General features: G+C 41.6%; 1 protein-coding gene across 2 annotated transcripts in view; it reads right to left on the bottom strand.

Moving 5' to 3' along the window:
- Nucleotides 1–23,550, bottom strand: part of gpc6a (glypican 6a) — a 109,479-nt gene that overhangs the window by 57,960 nt on the left and 27,969 nt on the right. The gene's annotated exons all lie outside the window — the stretch shown is intronic.

Below are 23,550 nucleotides of genomic sequence, written 5' to 3' on the forward strand. Positions count from 1 at the left end.
CAGCCCTGAGTGGAGGAAGAGAATGAGGAGTATCAGGAGGAGGAGGAACCAGGGTCCAAGGTTTCCAGAGCACATCCATCACACACAGACAGCTCATTTAAAACATCTTCAAAATTAAAGTTGCCCCAGTCTCTGCCTCCTTACAAAGAGCAATTGTTTTTCTGACAGCCCAGTGAAATTGCTGCAAGAAAGGTTGATATGGGGGGAGGAGGGGGGAGGAGGAGGAGGGGGGAAACACCGTGCCGGATGAAGAAGAGGCCTCCTCTCTTGGAATCTCTCAGCTGCACTTTATGCTATCTGATAGGGGCGAGCAGGTCACATATTTTCGTAAGATAATAGGCTTTTAGACATAACTGCATTAAGATATCGAGCCAAAAGCCTTCAAGAAAAGGTTGATAATTTAGCATCTGTTGTATTAAAAGATTGTTAACTGCCGCCAAAATAGCCATCTGGATTTCTAAATAAACCATGAAGAGGGGAGATCCACGGCAGTCTTCTTTACAGAATAGTAAGTAACAGCAGAGGGAATGGGCACCCATTCCCCCTGCCCAACCCAACATCCACACAGGGTTTTATTCCTTTGCCGTACCATTACGGAGGCTATCGATATTGGATCATATGATAAGAAAGGAATGACATTGATGTTCATAGATTCCCGCAAAAATAGAGAGAAACTACGACATCTGAGGATCAAATACTGTGTATTTGATTATAAGGCTGTCATTTAAAATAACAAAATGTCATTGACTCTGTTAACGCACACAGGGAGTTTAAGTCCAGTTCTTATGTGTAGAGAGGAGCAGCCATTCAAAGCCGCTCCAACCCTGACAAACTGCTGGGCAAACAGTCTAAATCAATAATATAATGCTAATACTCTGAACCAATCAAAAATCATAAAACCAATAATAAACCGAATACAAATATCCTGAAACAATCATAATCATTATGCTGACATGTCATTTAGTTTAACAGAAGGCCCTCTCTCCCATTTTCTCCATCAAGAACCACATCACATACCCACAAAATCAATCATGTTTTTTTCTGTCCTTATTTAAATATCCTGTTTAAATAAATAAAATACCTACTGAAGAAAGAAGGTACCATTATAACATCTAAATTGTTTTAAAGCAAGAATAAACGTATATATCCTATTATTATTATTTAATAAGACAACAAAATCTAAATTGTACTTGAAAAAAACAAACATAATCCAGTGTTAATCTAATCATTGTGATTGAAGGGTGAGGAGCACAACGAATCACAACACTAAATGTGAACAGAAGCTTCTCAGACTATTAATAGTTTCACAAGCATGCAGGCACACACACACACACACACACACACACACACACACACACACACACACACACACACACACACACACACACACACACACACACACACACACACACACACACACACACACTAAACCTTAAACACAGATACACACTCAGACACGCATATTAATACACAATTATTTTGTACACCTAGTTGACATATCTTATTTCGCTATGCTTGTTCCTTTATGCATAGAAAACTCTGCCTAATCTCTTAAAGTTGCCTTTGAGAACCAGGTTTATATTGAAGAAAGTTTTCAAACTCCAATAATAAGGCAAATAGTACGTGGTCAGCTCCTATTGGGACGAGAGACATTCACCATCAGTGTGGAGAATGAGAAGATGTGGAGAGTGTAAATCCACTCCAGGTATTCCTTCCCTTTGTTTCCTCAACCTGAAGCACGGAGGCGGAACACATCTGAAGCACATCTGTCTCTTTGAGGCGCACATTCCATGGGGGGTCGCGACTCACCCGCCCACCTCGTCAAGACCACCTGCATCTCCCCATCTTCCCCGGACCAAAGGTTGTCGTGGGATACACGCTCTCCACCGACTCTCCAACATCCATCAATCCCCCCCCCCCCCCCCTCATCCTGTCACTAGCCTGTCTCACTAGGATAGCTTCCCTCCCGGCCGTTCCTTTTATACAGGAGGATTTGCTATGCCGTATTAGGGCCGCACAATTAATTGTATATTATCCAAAATCAGTTTTTTTGCCTTAGCAATTAGCTAATCGTGAAAGGCTGCAATCAATGTAGTAGCACAGTAGCCGGCCAGCTGGCTGGCTACTTTGTCTCTGGGCCAGTCAGCTGGTTCACAAAGCTGCTAGTGCTGGAGAGGGTTTCTTGACCAGAGAGAGAGAGAGAGAGAGAGAGAGAGAGAGAGAGAGAGAGAGAGAGAGAGAGAGAGAGAGAGAGAGAGAGAGAGAGAGAGAGAGAGAGAGAGAGAGAGAGAGAGAGAGAGAATGTTTTAAATAAAGGATTTGATAAAATTTGGCATTAAAGGCCTATTTCGGAAATTGATAAAAAAATTAGGGAAAACCTATGATATTAATAAACTAACATATGTGCAGTAAAAATTGATATGAACAACGGCAACAATGGATGCAGAGCTGAATGGGGTCAATTTACCCTTTTATTTCACATCACACAATTCATAAACACCTAAAAGAAGGTGACCCCAACTCCTACCACCACACACGCCTCTGCTGCCAAGAGAACATAGAGAGGAGTCCCTCAGCCCGTTGGTCCTGAACGCACCTCCTCTAACAACACAAAGCCCCAGCCCACACACTGGAGACTCATCTCCTCTCAGGGGACAAGGCCTCAGGAGAGCCCTCCCACTGAAGACATACCTCCCCTCACAGTACAAGGCCTGAGGACAGCCCTGCCGCAATCTGGAGACTCCCCTCCTCTCACAGCACAAGGCCTCAGCCCTCACTCTGGAGACTCCCCTCCTCTCACAGCACAAGGCCTCAGCCCTCACTCTGGAGACTCCCCTCCTCTCACAGCACAAGGCCTCAGCCCTCACTCTGAAGACCAAATTATAGCTCAAGAAAAAGAAAACGTAGCTACATAACTATCAGTCTTCAATCACAAATGATCAAAGCAAACGTCAATGTTATTCACCTCAAAAAAGACGGTAAACGTTGGCAGACAATCTGACACGTTGATCAGAAACGGCCTAGAGAGGAAAGACTGGTCACAAAACCAGACGGAGACAGAGCAATATTTCCTGCCACAGTGTAGCATATATGAACACTAAAGAACCCAATTATTTTCTAAAATGAATCATAAAAACACAGCATTCCATACAATCTCTGAACAAACAAACAAAAAATACAATACGTCCCAGGATAAGAGGAAAGCAACAGAACACATAAGGTTAGTTTGTCCCTTATAATCTGCCTTCCCTCTAATCATCTTCATATCTTGTTTGATTAAGTATTATTAGTATTAATAAATATTTTTGTAATTCTTTGCATTTTCATTTTATAGTGATTTATTGTTTTATTGTCAAATGCTATACAATACCTAAATCATCTTGATTTATCTTTGCTTTTGTAATATCATTTTCATTCCTGAAAAATGCATTGACATAAAATGCAAGGCAATTTGAATATTATGAAAATAATAATCATCATTGAGATTAAACTCTTATCTCTTCCAGTGTCCTGGCCAAGACAGGCAGCAGTAGCCTACAGCCACACATTGCATACACACAAAACATAAGAAACATAAAACGACTAAAACAGTCAGCAGGGGGGGGGGGGGGGGGGGGGGGGGAATATCAATATCGCAAGACATTTCAGGAGGCTCAAGGAGGTGGGTAATATTAAGTTTGAGCAACAAAGTGTAAAGAAATTTCGGGAGGCTCAAGGAGGAGCGCAATATTACATTTGAGCAACAAAGTGTAGTCTTGTGGTGGACTCTACACTATAGCAATAATTCACCATACTGTGTTATTGACATGTTTTTGTTCTGTGTTATAGGGACGCTGTCTCTTTAAGAGATCGCGCTATGCCGGTCGGCGCGATGTTTGAATTTAACGGTTATTATATGACAAAATGAACGACCTGCCGTCGAGGTGAGAAATTGTCTCTTCCCTTCTTTTATCGCACTTTCTACAGTCTATAGACAGAACGTCGTACCTGCGAGAGTTTGTCGACGGCGGAGCCGTTATGTTTAAAAACATAAAGTCTTATTTATACCTTCGCAAGCGTCGCTGCGGTGTGTGCGCGTGCGTGTGTTTTCTTACCTGGCGGAGCCAGATTGTTTAAAAACATAACGTCTTACCTGGGCGAGTGTCGCTGCGGTGTATGCGCGTGCGTGTGTGTTCTTACCTGCGAGTATGTCGATGGCGGAGCCGTTATGTTTTTAAACATAACGACTTACCTGGGCGAGTGTGTCGTTGCCTTTGTCTTGACGTGAGGTGTGTGTGCGCGTGTGTGTGTCTGTGTGTGTGTGTGTACGCGTGTGTGTTCGCCTCCGTGTATGGGTCGCTGCCTTTGTCTTGACATGCGGTGTGTGCCCGTGCGCGTGTGTGTGTGTATGCGGTGTGTATGTGCGTGCTTGCAGTGTATGTAGCACGCATGTTCGCGCTTGTGTGTGTGAGTGAGCTGCAGGCTGCTTGGCACATGCGCACTGACCAACTTGAGTAACTGGTGCGACAGGCCTCCTTTTATAGTAGTAAGATAGTTCAGCACATCATTTTCTAACTGAATCGATACTAGAACACCTCGGCAAGTCAATGGCATGAGTCAGTACATAAGTAGGTACTACTTTTCAATCCATTGCTCAATGGTGAAGCCATATTAACGTAAACAAATAATCTTCTTTAAATATAAATAATCTCTACATTAACAACAGGGTGAAGCAAAGAAAGATGGCATCATCCTGCAGCTTGTCTGGTGAGTAGTGGTGGGGAGAGAAGTTATGAATTAAGCGTGGTCTCTATGATTATCCCCCGCAGAGGATGGTCGGCCAACCCATTGTTGTGGGCGTGGCACATTGTCCTTCACGCTAACGCTAGAGTTGTTGTGCCTGAGAACGACAGAGACAGAGTCATATTTCAGCACTGTTTTTAGTTGCTTTTATTTATGCTATAGTTCATAGTAACAATGAGAGTAATGGAGAACAAGCGTAGTGACTAATGACTAAGTATGTATTTCGGACCTTACCTGCTGTTGCTTAGCATTTGTTTTACATCCCTTCATCCAAAGCAACTTAATTTCACATTAGTGGAATAATAAGTGTTATAAAGTGTTAAATGAAAGATATGTAATCGCAGAAAGCTAAAAGGGACATTATTCAGTCTCTCTCTCTCTACCAAATTCCCTTCCACTTAAAATCAAGGTCTACATGATCTGGTGCCGCTCCTCAATGTGTGTTGATACCGCACATTCTCAAATCGTAGGTAGCTGACAGCGTACTGTACCAAAGGACCAACTCTAGCAACACGTGACGCAAGTCATGGGTACTTAGACTTGTGTTTGGGCCGGGGCATCCTGTTTTTGTCAAGATAGTAGCACTGGGAGAGGCAATTTATATGAAGAATATTGAAGGTATGGGAGATAGAGGAGAGGCAATGCAGCGAATGACGACGGGCAGGAATCGAACCCGGGTCACTGCTATCAGGACTGTGCCTTAATGGTACGCTCTCACCCAAGCCATTACAAATTTGATCTTATAATGACATTACAAGTGGGCATGTACACCAAGACGTAGGATGGGTAGATCAGTATATCATATGGTACGACAGCAGCTCTTATTACCTTAATGAACTTAAATTATTATTTGAAATGTTAAAGCATTTTAATGTATAGGTTCTATCCATCTGTTGGTATCTATTGGTCATGTCCAAAGCCTCATACGATTTTTAAATGATTGTTTCTTGTGTATTCATGACTGTATTAGCAATGGTTATTCAGATTTTATTGAGTACCAATTTGTAAACACTGAGCTGTGTTTTAAAATGAGGTGATCAATTATAATGCTGCACTGTAATTATTATAATATATTGTTATGAATCTTGTTGCTGTTGTTGTCTGCGCTGGTGTTATAATAACTATTATCAAGACAATAAGTATGGTTGTGGATTTTGTTTTTGTGATTCTGCTTTTACTGATCAGAAAGCATGTCTCGTTAAGATATATCTCTTAACGATATTCTCTTAAACTATCTCTCTTAACGATGATCTCATTAAAGTTACTCTGAGTGATTGTTAAGATGTATCAATATATTGCATTTATCTTAACAATAATCTTAGATAACGCTTAACCATCATCTTTTTTTAGTATTTCTTAAAAATTATCTCGTTAACATACATCTCTCAACGATAACCTCATTAAAGTATCGCTCTTAACAAGGACTGCTGGCCAACTGCTCTCCCTGGAGAGATTCATTAGTCAAGAGAACCATGAACCTTTCAACGTGATGCATAGTGTCATCATGACATCACTGGCAGAGGTCATCCTCCAGTTTTTGACCAGGTCTGACGGGGGATGTGAGGGCAGCTTTCTCCAACACCATCAATCCCAACACACCCCCCACCCCAACCCTCTCCCCACTCTCATCGTCATTATCTTAAAGCGGGAGAATAATTGTCCTTGAGGAAATTAATTACCTGGTCCTGTTCTGCGTTTCTCTGTTAGAGATCGGGGGAGGGGGAGTTAATGGGGGCTGAGATGCTGTCATCTCTTCCTCTGCACCTCATCACTCTCTCTCTCTCCTATCCAGCCCTCTCCTTTTCTTTCTCGCTCCAATCCCCCCCCCCCCCTCTCATCCCTCTCTTCCTCCATCCCTCTCTCTTATCCATCCCTCTCTCTCCTACCCCTCCCTCACATCCTTCCTTCGCTCTCTCATCCATCTCACTCCTTAACTTTCTGTCTCACATCCGTCCCTCTTCATCTTTCTCGTCCATCGTTCCCTCCATCCCTGTCCCTCTCATCCATCCCTCTCTCTTCTAATCTCTTCCTCTCCTCCTTATATCTCAGCATCCCTCCTTGGATCCCGTCCCTCTCCATCATCCCTCTCTCCCAAGTCTTAGCTGTGTTTGTGTGTCAGAATTTTACGAGGAGCCTTTTGAATATTAAACAAATTGCACACAATTGCACACTTATATACTCACATTTACTTGTAATTGTGAGTATATATTGCAATGCATGTTCTGCATCATTCATAACAGTCGAAATGATTAAACGATCGACCCACCCTAGCCCAGGTTAAATTCTTACCTTTGGTCATATTAGCTTACACTACAAAAATCGTTTTTTCTGGGGGAAAAAAAGCATGCTGCTGTACCATTTTAACTCAAATTACAGTAATTTGTAGAACTTGTAAGAACTTATCAATAGGGTAACCATAATACTGCAAATGTTAACATTCATGGCAGCCTCGGTCACAGGAAATGCAGGTAAAGTTGGCACAGCAAAGTGATAGATAATTACACTCAAAATGATATTTTTGTGAAATCAGGAGAGACAGTCACTATTGTTCGATCACCAAGACAGGTCATTGTTTTTAATAATTGAATAACTAAGATCATTTCAATGTTTTCCACCTTCTATTTCTCCTGTGTTCTGGATTTAGTCAGACAGGACAAGAATAACCCAGCAGCTCTTTTTCAACTCCTAATTATCAAAGCCGTATGTCATCTCTGTCCTACGTGACCTTTAGCACTGAGCCACCCTGATTCCCTCAGCCACACTTTACCCAGAGTTCTCATCCACACACATGGCATGGAAGGTTGCAAAAGGCCAAATAATGTGGCAGCAGTGGCATTTGGATGACATTTCTTTGGCCTATTTAACCTTTGGTGAGGTTCAAATTTTGTCAAACTGTAGCATCCCAGCAATTGTATAACTGTACAATTCCATTCCACTTCCTTCACTGGTTTTGCTCTCTCTCTCTCTCTCTCTCTCTCTCTCTCTCTCTCTCTCTCTCTCTCTCTGAATGTTTTCAAAGGAAAACAAAAATAATTAAACCTCAATCCTATTTTCCCATCATCTTGGGTCTAAGAGAATAATGCTGACAATTGTTTTTGACATTTGTCCAGTAAATAGCCAGAGCAACTCAGCTAGTGCAGCCGTAAAACTGGTTGCAATGTAACCCTGCAGGGCAATAGCACCCTGCAAATGGACAACTGCTTAAAGTGCTTGTTTGTGCTTCTGCTTCAGATAGAGAAATTAAGAACAGTTTTTCATAAACTAAAAATAGATTAACTTTGTGATAGTTATTCATCTCACATTCAAATATATTTTTACTATTCCTGAGTTACTCCCGACATTAAAACTAAATGTAAAAGATAAAACCCTCTCCTCTTGCTCAGAGTATTTTGTGTGGGAAGCGAGGGCTCTGCCTTTCTTGACATGGAAATATATTTTATATTCTTTTAGGCTGGAATAACGTTTCCCAATACAAATAGCAGAACCAGAATGTCAGAGCTTATCAATACTGTGTCAATTATAATTATTCCCGGGGCCTGATTGGAAAATTAGGTCCAGTTTGATAAATACTAAAGTTATCCTTTAATGTATTTGCTCTCTCCAATGTATTTTCTCTCACTCTTCCTCCTCCTCTCTTTCTTACACATATTCTCCTCTGTCCCTTATGAAACCAGTTTACTGCTAGTTATAGAATCAGAAACAGCTTCCAGGCCGTAAACTTAAATTGATGTCACAAGTCCGTAAAATGGGATACTTTATGTCATTGAGGGGCAATAAGAAGGATAACAAGATATGGGCCATCAACCGAAACACATGTGCAATGGAATTTGAGATTCTAATAACGGTAATGCTACCATGTGCTAATGTCAAGCTATATGAGAAGGGAAGTATGCTGTTCTATTAACAACTTAACATGTCACGAAGTAACTACCTGAATTACCTTTGGCATATAAAATTAACAGTGTACACCCGGTCATCTTTATGATGCATTTTCCTTTAGTTCTCGTCATCTTAACCCCCTCCGTGTCATTCATTTGAAACCAATACATCATTCTCATTCCCTTTTTTCAATGTCCTGTTCAAATTTTGATCTTCAGATTTGAGGTGGGTTTCAGGAGAACAAGGCTGATAAAAGGATTTCTCCAAATCACTCCTAGCATATTTTAATTGATGAATTGTTGTGCTGGCAGTTTATTATGTTGTAATGGCTGAGTCTACTCACTCTGTGTCTATACTGGTGAAAATAACCCCGTTACAGATTAAAGTGATTAACACTGGGGTCAGGAATTCTCCATTGACCGGTTGCTGTGATCAGAATCACTGATGGGTCTTCAAAGGAGCTATCGATGTGGTGTGGAGCCCACCTTACACTGGGGCCAATCACGTAGTGATGAGAGAACATATCTAATATGGACGGATATTATGTCTCTTTTGAAGTTATATTACCAACAAGACTGCTTCGAAGAGCTCAGCATTTCATATTGTCTAATTGTCATATTCGTAATTAGGGCTGAAATAGAATCTCTTTAAAGGAAATTGTTAATGAGTGTTAGAAGGATATGAGGATTTGGAGTTGTATTGGATCCACTGAATGCAGCTTGTTAGATAATTAGACGGGCTGAATCCAAGCAGTTATCTTATCACAAAATCTTTTAGTTTGATTCTAATCTCGTTAAAACAAGTTTAGCACCTTGAACTAACTTCTAACTTTAACGTTTATATGGGTAGACATATATGCTATATCTCTATATACGTATATACTCCATGTCTACTTTTCGTGGTTTTTGTAAATGCTTTGGTGACACCACATAAAGTAAAGGACATTCATAGAGAAAAGGAATAAAAAGGTGAGGTTGTGTAATGTAATAACAAACTTCAACAACTTTCCACAAGTATTGTTCCAAAGTAGCTGAGGAATTATGCTACGATAATGCAGGAAAATTGGCAATCAAAGCAGAGCAACGCTTTGTATTATGCAAAAACATAAAGAGAACGGGGGAACTTTTCTAAGGTTTAATTAGTTTTTTCAAAGCCGGTTCCTGGTTCTAAGTAGGGAAGATATTGGCTCATTACTTTCTTATCCTTTCTATATGGCGCTGTAACAAGACCACCATTTCTGGGGTATGGGACATTTAATTCATAAAAGTCGGCTTCTAAGAGGGCCGCTCAGTGTGAGACGCACAGCGGAGCTGTGAAGCAGGGGCCCTTTGGAGGTTTGAACTAAGTGCATTTTGAATAATTATTGTTATTGTTCCATCTGCCTGGACCATTCCTAATATTATTATTCAATTTGCACGGCTTTTAAAAAGGCATTACTGTCTTCCCATAGGATAGAGTAAAACTGTTGGTTGCACGCGGTACTCACCCCGAACGGCCCGAGTATTGTGAGTGAGTGATATCATCAACAGTTAGCTACGGTCTGAGGTCTCTATCTCCAGGAAGCATCCATTCATCACCAATCCCTTTCGTCCATGCATCACTTGTCTCTTTCATCCATTCACCAATAGTCTTTCACTTCAATACATCACTAGTCTCTTCATTCATTGATCAATATAATATTTATCATTCACAAGAGTCTCTTTCCTTCATTCATCATTAGTATCTTTCATTTATCCATCATAAGTGTCATAGGCGTCGATTACGCCGGGGACGCGTCCCCACCAGATTTCGTCATGAATCATTTTGTACCCACCACTTTAAAAAAAAAAGAGTTTAATAATTATGGATTATTACACGGGTCTTCTCAATGCCGTGGAATGTTCCTTTCACTTGCATGGGCTCTTCACAACTTCGTTAGCTTGTGATAGCTAGACATAAATTGACCGCTGTCAAGGAAAACAAAGGATCTTTTGCCTATAATGACGTCTTTGGTATCACTCCTCAAGAGGTCCGGTAACTTTTCAACCCCAGCGTCTTCGGTTGCTAAGCGACGTCAACGTCTTTGGCGGACTATTTCTCTGCTGATCAACACTACGAATGATGGTAACAATAAATTGTAACAAGCCACACCATGTGAAGTCATCTTTTCGTTTTGGCAAGTAGCCGTGTAATAAGCGGGATAATATATAGAACGTCGCCGGTCGAATTTAAGCCCCTTCAGTGGGAAGCAATGGGAGCGTGTCTATGTTCCCCGGGTCCTATGTTCCCCGGGTCCTATGTTCCCCGGGTCCTATGTTCCCCGGGTCCTATGTTCCCCGGGTCCTATGTTCCCCGGGTCCTATGTTCCCCGGGTCCTATGTTCCCCGGGTCCTATGTTCCCCTCTTTGTATGAGACTGGGGAACATAGGACCCCTTTTTAAAAAAAAGGGTCTTTATTGGGGTCTATATTATATTGGTATATACTATCATATAAAGTGCTCCGGGAGTCGCAAACGGTAACAATCACTTTCTCCTCCATGCTGCAGTTCACCCCGGACTGCACTGCACCGAGTTGGCCGGTTGAACGCTGATTGGCTGTTACGTTACACATGTCACTCAGTGGTCAGGCTGTTGAACGCCGATTGGCTGTCATCACGCGAATGTCGCGTCAGTTTAAATATCTTTAAAGATTGATAGATTGCGGGGAACATAGGACCCTTTTCCCAGAAAAGAGTTCTATGTTCCCCGCTTTTCCCCAAAAGGGTCCCGCTCCCCGGTATGTACGGCTACAGGGGAACATAGGACCCTTTTTGGGAAAAACGGGGATCATAGAACCCGGGGAACATAGGGATGACCCCGAAGCAATTACCCTCGCTGCGCGTCGGTTTCCGGTTCGCCCTGTCGGGGCTTATTTTCCCGATAATGACCGGCATTCTATACATTATCCCTTACTTATTACACGGCTCTTCTCAATGCTGTAGACTACATTCGGATTCGGTTGCTAAGCGGCGTCAACGACTTTGGCGAATTATTTCTCTGCTGATCAACGCTACGAATGATAACAAATACATTGGAAAAAGACACACTGTGTGAAGTTATTTTTTCGATTTGGCAAGTAGCCATTACTAATAATACCAATACTCTGGCTGGGATGATGAGGCATCAGGCAATCAAGTCATTTTAGCCTGAATACATAGGTAAGAAGCACCTGAGCAGGTTGCTAGTACCATGGACAGTATCAGAACGATAACCTGTTGAACTAAATGGATTTGTGGTAGGCTACACCACGGGATGCATCTGCAGACCACTGCCACATAAATAAAGGTAAGACGCGATATTTATTGCTTAAGATTTGCTGGTGCTGTGGCGAGGTCTTTTGTGTTTTTTGCACTCAAGTGGTCGGCTGTTTTAACTTGCAATTGATAGTCGGTGGAGTCAGTCTCTTGTTGACACAAAGTGACTTTTGGTCATTCTTGAATTCTGGAATAATTGAGGGGGGGAGTTCATGAGTTTTGGTCAGAATGCCTGATGTAGGCTAGTTTTGATGGAATGCGTGTTGTGAATTGAGAACAGCCAGCTCCTGATGTGATACAGCGTTCAGCTGTGCAACAAATATTTTTTTTCTTTTTCAATCTTGACGATTTTTGTAGTGCTGTGTGTAGCCACTTCTGAACTTAAACACGCAGTTAAATTCCTTTCCTAGCTCCTCTTGTTTATGTTGTTAGCTTAGCCATATCATGTCACGTTGTCAACATTGGATACATGGAGCAGAACATAGTGGGTAATATGTCCGATGCTTTTTGAAAACGTTTTCTTCATAAAACGTGCCAGACAGATTTGCGCGCTTGGTTGAGTATTCCTTAGTAATTAGCTACATGGTTATGCCGTCTTTCAGAAACTTTCATTACCGGTGTTTCAGTTCAAGTGGTGACCGGTTTAACTGGTGACCCTCAGCCGAATGCTTCGCTTGTTGTCGTGGCTACGCCAGATGTTCGAAATCGGGACCAGACACGTAGCTGTCCTTGCGATTGCCTCTTTGATTTGTTATTCAATAAAATGTCAAAAACATTACAATCTCATTCGTTTTTGGAGTGTAATTGGAAGAAACTTGTCACGTAGAACCGTTCTAAGCCGAAATAAATGGAAAATGAATGTTTAAAATATGATACATTACGGGATTCGAATTCATACCATTGGGGGGGAAAAAATATAACAATCCGCAATTCCATTCCATTGTGCCGTTGACCCACTGGGGAAATAACCGCCGTAGTATAATAGAATTCGCAAATACTTCTTGAAAACACGAAAGGCAGCCAGATCAACTTGTGACCCTACTTTCCATGTAGTTATGACCATGCATTGGTAGCGTATCCCAAAAATAAGACGCCTTTACATCCAGTTAATCCAAACCTAATGTTGTGTTGCCCTCCACTGCTTGAAACTAGCCAAAAACACTGTTATGCGCTCATTCGATCATTTCGGTCGCCTGATGTGGTGTTGTCGCGTCCTCCTTCTTTATATCCTCTCTGTAAGCAATGCAGCGACTTCGGAAATCAATGTGACGCAAGGCGATACCACTTTGAGACACAACGTTTATTCACATGAAAACATACATTACGAGATTCGAACTCGTACCATTGTGGGGAAAAATATAACAATCCGCAATACCATTCCATTGTGCCGTTGACCCACTGGGAAATTTGCCGCCGCAGTATACGTAGTATAATTCGCAAATACTTCTTGAAAACACGAAAGGCAGCCAGATCAACTTGTGACCCTACTTTTTATGTAGTTATGACCATGCATTGGTCGCGTTTCTAAAAAATAAGACGCCTTTACATCCAGTTAATCCAAACCTAATGTTGTGTTGCCCTCCGCTCTTGAAGCGTGGTAAGGTTAGTTTTATATTGGACGTTGGATATTCAACGCATTCGAAAAATCTATTTAGCACTGGCTTCGATGGACGAATTTGTGTCAAACCAACTTAGATGTGTTAATACAAGGCTTACCTATGTAAAACAAAGCACCATTTGATTTTATAAAAAAAAATGTAATGTTAAAAAGGCTATAAATCTATTTTGCGGCTTGACCTTTTGACCTACCCATATCAAACACAACTGGTGTAATCAAATAACTGCCCCACACATAAGAGAAAGCTTATTTTCTCAAACACCTACCCTTTGATTTTATACTATTATTTTAATGTTAAAAAAGGCTATAAATCTATTTTGCGGCTTGACCTTTTGACCTACCCATATCAAAACACATCTGGTGTAATCAAATAACTGCCCCACACATAAGACAAAGCTTATTTTCTCAAAACACCTACCCTTTGATTTTATAAATATTTTTTTAACATTACATTTTTTTTATAAAATCAAAACGTGGGTTTTTGGAAAAAATAAGCTTTGTGTTATGTGTGGGGCAGTTAGTTGATTACACCAGATGTGTTTTGATATGGGTAGGTCAAAAGGTCAAGCCGCAAAATAGATTTATAGCCTTTTTTAACATTACATTTTTTTTTATAAAATCAAATGGTGCTTTGTTTTACATAGGTAAGCCTTGTATTAACACATCTAAGTTGGTTTGACACAAATTCGTCCATCGAAGCCAGTGCTAAATAGATTTTTCGAATGCGTTGAATATCCAACGTCCAATATAAAACTAACCTTACCACGCTTCAAGAGCGGAGGGCAACACAACATTAGGTTTGGATTAACTGGATGTAAAGGCGTCTTATTTTTTAGAAACGCGACCAATGCATGGTCATAACTACATAAAAAGTAGGGTCACAAGTTGATCTGGCTGCCTTTCGTGTTTTCAAGAAGTATTTGCGAATTCTATTAGCTATACTGCGGCGGCAAATTTCCCAGTGGGTCAACGGCACAATGGAATGGTATTGCGGATTGTTATATTTTTCCCCACAATGGTACGAGTTCGAATCTCGTAATGTATGTTTTCATGTGAATAAACGTTGTGTCTCAAAGTGGTATCGCCTTGCGTCACATTGATTTCCGAAGTCGCTGCATTGCTTACAGAGAGGATATAAAGAAGGAGGACGCGACAACACCACATCAGGCGACCGAAATGATCGAATGAGCGCATAACAGTGTTTTTGGCTAGTTTCAAGCAGTGGAGGGCAACACAACATTAGGTTTGGATTAACTGGATGTAAAGGCGTCTTATTTTTTAGAAACGCGACCAATGCATGGTCATAACTACATAAAAAGTAGGGTCACAAGTTGATCTGGCTGCCTTTCGTGTTTTCAAGAAGTATTTGCGAATTCTGTTATACTACGGCGGTTATTCCCCCAGTGGGTCAACGGCACAATGGAATGGAATTGCGGATTGTTATATTTTTCCCCCCCAATGGTATGAATTCGAATCCCGTAATGTATCATATTTTAAACATTCATTTTCCATTTATTTCGGCTTAGAACGGTTCTACGTGACAAGTTTCTTCCAATTACACTCCAAAAACGAATGAGATTGTAATGTTTTTGACATTTTATTGAATAACAAATCAAAGAGGCAATCGCAAGGACAGCTACGTGTCTGGTCCCGATTTCGAACATCTGGTGTAGCCACGACAACAAGCGAAGCATTCGGCTGAGGGTCACCAGTTAAACCGGTCACCACTTGAACTGAAACACCGGCACTAAAGAGAGAAAAAGGAGTGCATCCTCATTGTACCCAGCACTTCTAAAAATGCACTTCCGAATGTGTCTCTGTCCCCAGCACATTTCAAACCAAACTGACGCCAATGATAAGTGTCATGATCATTCATTCAGCACTGTTGTCTCGTTTATTCATTCACCGCTACAGGCTCTTTATGTTAGACTTCATGCCGACAGCGAATTCAACTATCCGTTGTCCAACCGCAACTTTCCGTGTCGTACAGATCATTTTTTGAGGCTCAGAACGAGAGAAAGCAAGCGTTTTTGTTATAGGTGACACCCACACATATTTAAACCCCAGAAATGATTCTGCTCAAAGGCTCCAAAATGGTCCAAATATCATTGAACTAAAATAGCTCCTAAATGGAAAACAATAGACGCAGATACCGTGCTGTTGCAAATTCAATTAAGTATCCACATTTATCCCAGATGGGAAATGTCTGCAAATGTAACGGATATGAAACAAATAAGACAAAAAAGTATTCATTAAAAAAAAAAAAAAAGTAGTCATTTTCAATAGTCTTTTTAGTTCAATACCCTATACTGAAGGCAGCTGTAAATCATATTTTTTACAGAGGTGAGCGAAAACGATTATGCAAATTAGAAACGCCTCAACATTTAGTAGACGTAAAGTATAAAGTATTTGCATATCTGTGCTCACTGGACCGTTATAGGTGCCATCCATTTGTGACATCACGAATCGTGGTCATTAGTGCATGTAACACAACTTAGAATCTGATTTGAGGTAACTTTCACGGGTGGAAGGAGCTGAAGATGGCATCATGTCCTAAATCTCATGAATCTATATAAGTAGCTGCTTGCAAGATAAGATGTGGTAGGAAACACAAATAATATTCAACGTTAACCCTCAAAAAGGTATTCATTTGGTGTAGTGCTCACGTTTCTAGGACTTCATTTACTCTCTACTACTCATATATAGTAAGGTCTAACCTTTGTGGCAAGTTCCGAGTTCAGAAAGCTGGCATAGCTGTCTGAAAAGAGAGCATAGTATGGCAGCCGTCCTTCATGTCTGTTTACATTGGAATCCCGTTTATATGATTTCTGCGAGTTCCAGTATCGAGAATCAGTACTGGGTTGTTGAGGAAAGGAATCGGTTAGTGTTTGGTTGGCTTTGTTGGTAAAACCATTGCCTTCCACATACTTAACGACCAAAACAGTCAAATGTAACCCCATCTATTGTTAGGTGTGTTGTTGTCTATCTTGTTTTTAAAATTTAAAAAAATTGTCTAGTGTACAGGCATAACGAGAGAAAAGGGATTTGTACAAACTTGAATTGGATTTTTGTGCATATCAGAGGACTTGTTTAACATGTTTAATGTTTAACACGGCAAAATAACCACTTCTGAAATCAAGTCACCATCGCCATGGCCAAGCCCCAACCACTATACACCACAACAAGGTCATTGAAGCTACTTACACATGATTACCTTGCCCTTCTAATTGGCTCCATGATAATAAGTGCACTTATATCAAGATATAAGAAGAAAACGTCACATCAAATGCTCTAGGGTCAGAACAATCAATATGAACAGAATATACATATATAAAGGACGTTATACTGGTTTACATGATGTCCATGAACGGGTTGGATACAAATGACCATGTTGATAGCCCCGAGATAACATGTACAGTCTGTTAATATATTCTGGTTATGAATAAATTGTGGAAGGTCATTATGACAGCTAGCAAGGGTGGCCTTCCTTCTTCTAACTGTAGAATGAGTGATGCATCATTATATTATCAGGACTATTTGTTATTACTAGTGATCCAGAGAGAAGGAAAGGAGAGGAGATGAAAGGAAAGAAAATTAAGTGTGGTGTTGAGAGGGGACCAGAAGGAAAAAGAGGAAAGGGGAAGGAGAGAGAGGAGTGAAGAAGAAGAGTGGGAGTGAAGATGAGAAGAAAAGAGGGGAGTGGAAAGGAGAGCATGGACGAGGATAGGAAGGTTGTGGATGAAAACATCACAGAACAGGAACTCAGCTGTGCCCTTAACAAACTGCATATCCTTCAGCTCAACTCAATTACCACCCTGGATACAATATATACTTTTTCATATATATATATATATATATATATATTGTATGTATAGCAGCATCTGGCACAGAGAGAGTAAAGAGAAAGGCTCCCGGACAGTTCTGTGTCTCCTTGAAAGTGGCCGCTGGGAGTGCCGCACTGGCACCTCCCAATCCATCCAGAGAGGAGGACATGACACAGGGTCACAGCCTGCCCCCGATGATGGAGGCCGCCACCAACACGCGCTACAGCGCTGCCGAGCAAACTCCTCCCCCCCCTCCATCTCTGCCGGGAATAACAGCTTCCTGACATGGACGAGACGCTGACACCAAAACTAATGTGACTTATTCATACGCACTTCCAGGAACTCCAGGCTTTCATTAATAATGCACCTGAAATATATATATATATATATATATATATATATATATATATATATATATATACACATATATGGGAGGGTGGGAAATGGTTGGGTCAGTCGCGGCCTCCCCATGGGTGTGCACTTCAAAGAGACAGATGTGCTTCAGATGTGTTCTGCCTTCAACACAGGGGGAGGACAACAAAAAGAAGGATTACTTGGAGATGACTCGCACCCTCCAGATCTTCTCCCTATCCACAGTGATGTTGAATGACTCCCGTTCCCATGGGAGCTGAAACTGATACTGGTGGAACAGCGAGCGTGATAGCCTAGCCCTGAATCCTTTTGCTTATTACTGGCATTATAAAAAAATGCTTCTTAAAAAGAATCTTCTGTAAAAACATGGTTCTCAAACGCAAGTGACTTTGAGATTTGACAACAGTGGTGTTTTCTGGACAAAGCAGGGCGAAATAAGCTCTTGTCCACCAGATGTGTGCGTGTGTGTGTGTGTGTGTGTGTGTGCAACCCTTACATCGGTGTAAGTAGAGCGGGCTTTGTGACTTTGTGATTAAGGAAACCAGTAATTAATACTCCTTAATCGTGCAAGCATCATTGAGTTACTAAAGCTTCAAAATTAAAACAAATAGACGCAGACAAAAACTTTCGTCGCAAAACTCAAAATTCTTCTCAATTAATCCTCTCTTTGATATGATCATCATTATATTACTTCCCTCAACCCGCTGAGTTCCAAACAAATCGCCCCGGACTGACTAGGAATGATTTAAATGCAATCCAGGTCTCTAAAACTAAGAGTTCCCTAAGCAGCTCAGCCCGTGAGGCTGCTTAAGAATACAGAACAACTGGGAACATATATTTTTACAGCACATTTCACTCACTAATAGCTGACGGGTGGCTATTCCATTGGAATTAAATAATGGCTCTTAAATCTTATCTAAAGCCCCTAAATATGAACACAAATACATGAACAGCCGTGATCCCAGATAAGAATGGAATGGAACAATCACTTATTAAAGGAATTTAAGTTATTTTATATATATTGTAGTTATTTATATAAGAATTGCTATGATTTTGGACAATTACTTTTAACTTATACTGTGGAAGTCTTGCTTTCCAAACGATTTGAAAAACTGTTCTTCCTTCAACAGTTTCCTTTTTCTTTAATTTTCAAAGCTTTTATTAATAATTCATCTGGTATTTGAAGATGAGCTTCTATTGTCGTTCATTAGAGGGCTTAATGAGGACCTCTGAGAGCCCATGCTAGTAACTTATCATTTGAAATATATCTCTTATGACTTGTATCAACTCTTTTATATACTCATGCATAATATGCTGTTAACATCGAAACCGACACACACACACACACACACACACACACACACACACACACACACACACACACACACACACACACACACATCTTTCTAAATGCATTCCAAATTCCCCCTTCAGTTGTGAAACAACTCGTTTTTTCACCTCCTAAACTTATATAAAGATCCCGGGAGAATGTCTGGGTTTATACGGATGTGCCTCTACGTTTCCCCCTAACCTGACCCAGTAGTTGTCAACAAGGGGGTAGAGGGACAAGGACTGGAGGAGTGGTGGAGCGAGGTGGTCGAGAGACACAGCAGAGCACTGGGGGAGTGGAGTGGCTCCTGAGCTCTGCTCTGGTGTGTGTAGTAGTTTGATACTAAAGGCGGGAGCATGAAGGGGAGGTGGATGGTTGGGTGTTGAGTGGTTGTGGCGGGGGGGGGGGGGGGGGGGGGGGGGTTCAGGATCCAACAGGCTTCAATTTCTACTGCCACTACTCCATCTAGACTTTACTCAACCAAGCGCGCAAGCTGATCCAGCTAGCTGTGTGTCTCCAGAGGTACACGCCATGCAGCGTCCACCAAACCCTTTATAATGAGCCTCCCAAGTGCTGCTTTGGGTTTGGCTAGCGGATGCGAGCGCTCTTCATCCCACAGTGGCAGGGCGCTACGGGTTGGTTTTGATTTAAAACCTGCAGGTGTCACACGAATAATGTGTGAATGTTGTCGCGTTGGAGTCTAGGGGTGTGTTTGGTAATTGTGAGTTTATAAATCAAATTTGTCTGGATAGTACTGGATTCCCCAAAGTATATAAATATTAATGTCTAATTTCAGAATACGAATTTATTGTAAATTACAGCCTAATTAGTCAAAAAAACTGACTCAAATCCAAATGGCTTTCATTTGTATGTATTGGTTCTATACATTTGTGTATAATTATAAAAACATGTGTATCCTATCTCAAACGGTTAAACCACAAGGGATTTGTTTATTAATATTCTATTCAGTGTATTTGAAATACATGAAAAACATTTACATTATACAATGGTTCCGTTGTAAATAAACCCAGTCGCAAAAAAAATCCAAAGAGAAGAAAAATATCAAAAGGAAGAAGAATAAAAAAGATATGAGGAAGAAAACCGAAGGAAGCAATAAAGAGAGGTGAAGCAGAGCAGACGGTCCTGCAATCATAGTGTTTGAGTCCATCTGTAGCTGAGGATTCACTCAATGCTCTTTTTAATCCATGCCCTGCCTTCACTCAAGTATGACCACCTCACCCACCATTATCCACTGTCATTAATCTTTAACAGCTCTGCTGCCTCTCTCTCTCTCTCTCTCTCCACCTCTATCTATCTCCCTCTCTCTGTATCTTTTCCCCTTTTGTTTCCTCACTTGTTTTCCTCACTCTCTCGCTGTTGATCTCATCTCACTCCCTCTCTGTCTGTCATACTCGTTCTCCATCGCTCTCTCCATCCTCCGCTCTGCTGCTTGGTATTTACCTCTCGCTCTCCCTCTCTGTCTCCATTATTCTCAAAATGCCTGTGTTATTGTTTTCTCTTTCCCTTCATCTCTGTCTGTTTTACTATTTATCTCCAGCTTTCTCCCCTTCTCATACACACACACACACACACACACACACACACACACACACACACACACACACACACACACACACACACACACACACACACACACACACACACACACACACACACACACACACACACACACACACCTCTCTTTCTGAGTTCCTCTCTTTATCTCTGTCGGTTTAACTACTGTTATCACTCTGGCAGACACACACAGTCACACACCTTACCACAAATCTTTTCTCTCTCTCTCTCTCTCTCTCTCTCTCTCTCTCTCTCTCTCTCTCTCTCTCTCTCTGAATCTTTTAACTCGTCTTCTCAGCTGTGTCATCTGGGGCTAGACAGATGTTTTTTGGGGCAAGGATTTAAATAAACCTTCTGGACATAATATAACGGACATCACCAGTGTTTATATGGGAGGTAGCGTGGGTCCGCAGCCCAGTGATAAACCCAGCATGCAACAGTTCCTTGTGAATTACTCAATAATGCATCAAAAGCCATACGGCCTCCAGAGGAAGGCAGCCGTAATCAAAAAGTAACTTAGGCTTTCATAATAGAGCCCTATAAATAACTGGGGAGCAGGAATGAGGACATTCAAAATGGATGAGCCAGGATTCAGACCCCCACAAAGTAGAGAGAGACATAGAGAGGGGGAAAGAGAGAGAGCTGGAGAGCGACAGAGGGAGGGGTGCAGACAGAGATAAAGAGAGAGAAAGAGAAAGCAAATGGGAGAGAGGGGGGAGGGAGAAAGGTGTAGATAAAGACAGGTGACAGATTGAGAGCGATATAGAGGGAGTGGGAGAGGGATAGATAGGGGAAGAGAGAGATGGAGTAAGGGAGTTGGAGTGAGAGGTTTCAGAAGAGAGAGACTGGTGAAAATAAACAACTGGTGAAGACATAGGTTGGGCCGTTGATTAAATTCATAATCTTGCGGTATTCAAATTTGCCTCCAATCCACTTTCATACTAATTAGAATTACCGAGAGGGGGGGAGGATGAGCACCCAAGTCGGACGGAAACGACGGCAACAGACCTAAGCAATGGACAAACGACTATGAACAAGCAGTGTACATGCAGTAAGAATATCCACGCCCTTAAGATCCACCGAGCGAGGATCAAGCGCCCGTTGGGAGCAGAAGCAACACAACGCACAGGTTTTCAACCTGGTGAGACGCAGGAGGAACCAGGCCCATCCTCAGCTGCTGCACCAGGGCCATTGGAGATGGACGGTACCGCTGGACGCATGATCAAGTTCTTAAGACCATCGCTGAAGTCATCAGCGAAGGACTTGTGTGGGCGAAACGGTTCCGACCCTCCAAGAAAACCATAGCCTTTGTCAGAGGTGGGGAGCAGTCAACCCCTGCCCGAAGAACATGTGCAGGAGTCCTAACCTCTGCAAAAGCGATTCTATCGTATCACTCCGCAAGTAGTCCAGTAACTAATCAACCCCAGCATCCTCGGTTGCTAAGCAACGTCAACGTTTTTGGCGGACTATTTCTCAGCTGATCAACACTACGAATGCTGGCAACAATATGCTAAAGACTTGTCTAGTTCCCTGTCATGCAGGCTGTGTTCAGTAAAATAAATAGCAATCTGTTTTCGGCGCATGTAGGCCTATCTGCCTAAGCCCACGTTGAAATAATTTTGATGTTCAATGTTGATGGAGCAGTTGTTGAAATAAACAGATTGATTTCATACAAGTCATAAAAGCCTCCCCCTGTGTCATTGTGTGTGCGTGTATACAAAGGTTTAACGCGGAACCGATATGTTTAAAAACATATTGCTTAGCCCGGGAGTGTGTGCGCTTCCGTGTATGGGTCGAGTAACTTGAGTAACTGGTGCGACAGGCCTGCTATTAAGTAGTGCGATATGTATACTGTATGAGTGATAAGGCTATATACCTCTAACTCTCACTATTACTATACCACTAACAGAACTCCTGGTTGTTAATGAAAGACAAACAAAAACACACACACACACACACACACACACACACACACACACACACACACACACACACACACACACACACACACACACACACACACACACACACACACACACACTCCCACACACAAACTCTTTGCTCTGCAGTGCGACGTGTATCTAGAGCCCGTACAGTTTTTCTATGAGAATATGTTTAGAACTGAAACTTCTGTGCGAAGCTTTACAATATTTCCACCGTGCCACAGATCTGTAATTCAAAGAATCGTAGAATTCCACACCAGTCAGTAAGAGGCTGACAGCAAGAGGAGGATTATTCATTTTTTGCAGAGAGCAGAGAATTTAGTTCGACACTGGTCTAGGATATGATAGGCATTAAACCAAGCCAGATGTTGACAACTGATTGCATACAATGGATGTTTTTTTTGAACCTCCATGCACAGTTGAGTGAAGAGAGTCAGGACGGTTGAAGAATATAGGGATTGACGTCCATCATAGGACATCAGGTGGGATTCTAACCTGTGGTGTCTAGAGGGTGCATTGCACAATGTGGTTAGAGCACTAGTTGGCTGAGCCGCTGAGCCATCTCCGAATGTTCTATCTGTGACCACGTAATACAACATCAAACACGTGCTATCAAACCCGTTACACGCGACCAAACACCTGTCACCAAAAGACTTGTGACCAAACACGATACACAATACCAAACACCTGTGACTTAACAAGTTACACACTACCAAACACCTGTTAACAAATATGTTACACACAACTAAACACCTGTGAACAAACACATTACACACTACCAAACACCTTTGACCAAACATGTTACCCACTACTAAACACCTGTTAACAAATATGTTGCACACAACCATAAACACCTGTGACCAAACACGTTACACATTACCAAACACCTGTCCCCAAACACATTACACACTACCAAACACCTCTTAACAAACACTTAACATGTGTTGCCAAACAG

The sequence above is a fragment of the Gadus chalcogrammus genome, chromosome 14 (assembly GCF_026213295.1).
Source record: "Gadus chalcogrammus isolate NIFS_2021 chromosome 14, NIFS_Gcha_1.0, whole genome shotgun sequence".
NCBI classification, from domain to species: Eukaryota; Metazoa; Chordata; class Actinopteri; order Gadiformes; family Gadidae; genus Gadus; species Gadus chalcogrammus.